Below are 2390 nucleotides of genomic sequence, written 5' to 3'. Positions count from 1 at the left end.
GTTCACTGAAGTCATTTACCACTCGTGAATGATTGCTACGTGAGCAGTTTATGTCGTTAATTTCTCTCTGGATAACGTAGCGGGCGTCTCATGCCTTCCAAACTTCGACATTTTCTCGTTGAAGTTGATTTTATGATCATCATCATGAGACGCAGTCGCCTAATATTTCCACAGAATGTCAACGGCCTGTTCCAGAGATTACGCCTGTATTGCACTAGCTTTCCCAATTTTATGCCAGCACATATCCTAATTTCATCACACCACCTTGTTCTCTGCTCTTCTTGACGACGCTTCCCTTCGCACAAATTCTGTAACTCCACTAGACCGCCGAATACCCACCCTCAGCATTACGTACGACTCGGCTAGCTGCATTCTTTCGTCTTAATCTCACATGGAATACCGGCTATAGTCGTTTTCTCTCCAGTCATCCTCCTCATCATCGTCATCGTCAGCCTATGTTTATGTATGCCGGGAGGACGACGGCCTCTCCCTGTGATCTCCAATTACCCCTGCCTTTCGCTAGCTGATTCCAACTTGGGCCTGCAAATTTCGTCATTTCATCACTCCACCTAGTCTTCTGCCGTCCACGACTGCGCTTCCCTAACCTTGGCACTCATTCTGTAACAATAATGGTCCACCGGTTATCTATATTTACACGGCCTGCCCAGATCCATTTTTTTTTCTCTTATGGCCAAATGGACTGCCCACTATCCCCGTTTGCTGTGTGATCTACACCTATCCCCTTCTTGTCTCTTAAAGTTACGCCTAACAACTTTTGTTCCATCGCTCTTTACGTGGTCCTTAGCCTCTTTTCAAGCTTCTTTGTTAATATTGAAGTTTTTGCCCCATATGTTAGCACCAGTACCAATACAATGATCATACACTTTTCTTTTAAAACAACAGTGGTAAGCTCTCAGTCAGGATTTGGTAAGGCATGCCGTATGCACTCCAACCAATTTTATTCTGCTGTAAACTTTCCTCTCAGGATGAGGGTCCCCTTTGGGTAATTGACCTAGATAAACGTACACCTGCATATACTCCAGAGGCTCACTAACGATCCTGAATACTTGTTCTCTTGCCCGGCTATTGAACATATCTTTGTCTTCTCCATATTAGCCTTCAATCCCACTCTTACATTTTCTCGGTTATGGTCGCCTATCATTTATTGTAATTCATCTCCAGCGTGGCAGAACAGGATAATGTCATCTGCAAACCGAAAGTTTCTGGGACATTAGCCGTTGATCTTCACTCCTAAGCCTTCTTAGTCTAATAGCTTGAATATCTCTTCTAAACATGCAGCGAATAGCACTGGAGACATTGTGTCTCCTGGCCTGACACTTTCTTGATAGGTAATATTCTACTTTTTTGGTGGGAACCCAGGAAGCTGAAGAATCTTTGTAAATATTTTCCAAGTTATTCACGTATTCCTCCTGTACTTCTTCACTACGCAATACCTCTATGAATGCTGGTATCGCAGTTGAACCCAATGCTATTTCATAATCTATGATAACCATATAGAGAGCTTGACTGTACTCCGCAGATTTCTCTATAACCTGATTTTTTTATTTATTTATTTATTTATTTGATACTGTCCACCCCGTTGTTGGGGTCATTACAGGGAGGGTGATGTGTCAGGAATACATGATACATAATTTTCTTTCTATGTAACATACAAATGCACTGGCGCTCTTGGAAGTTAACAAAAGCAAATAACAGTAGTTATACAAAGAAAAGTCAACGAAAGTGCTCGCAGCAACAATTTAGTATACATTCTCGTAAAAGAAAGTATCCAATGCATTTTCAAATTCGGCAGAGCCCTCGTTGCTCACAACTGCATCAGGCAATCTGTTCCACATTTCAATTGTGTCAGGAAAGAAGGAGAAACGAAAAGCATCAGTACGTGTACGTGATCACATCGATGTGATCCATTGTAGAATGTCCCGTCCTGAAGCCAGCCTGTTCTCTTAAATGATTGAAGTCAAGTGTTGCCTTGATTTTATTGGAAATTATCTTGGTGAATATTTTGTAGGATGCTGGTTGCAAGCTAATGGGCCCAGAATTCTCATAGCTCCCTTATGCACACAGGTGTCTTTCTGTCTCTTAAGGTTGCGCCTAACATATATTCTTCTATAGCAACTACCGTGCAAAGAACATTTGCGCAACAAAAAAAAAAAAAAGCTCCCGCGTTAGAACGCGCTACCAAGTCGTAACCGGCAGCTTACCGTTATCCTTGAAAACAAAAGTGTACAATAATGGAAATTTGCCCGTACACTAGCATACAGGGCAGAAATGTGAAAGTTAACGAAAACGCTTGAAAGGAAGTTAAGGAGAGCGAATCGAACTGTAGACTTTATATGAATATTTCAATGATCCTTCCCACCTTCCTTGGT

This window comes from Dermacentor variabilis, chromosome 2, assembly GCF_050947875.1.
Source record: "Dermacentor variabilis isolate Ectoservices chromosome 2, ASM5094787v1, whole genome shotgun sequence".
Classification (NCBI taxonomy): Eukaryota; Metazoa; Arthropoda; class Arachnida; order Ixodida; family Ixodidae; genus Dermacentor; species Dermacentor variabilis.
Note: the sequence above shows the minus strand (reverse complement) of the source record.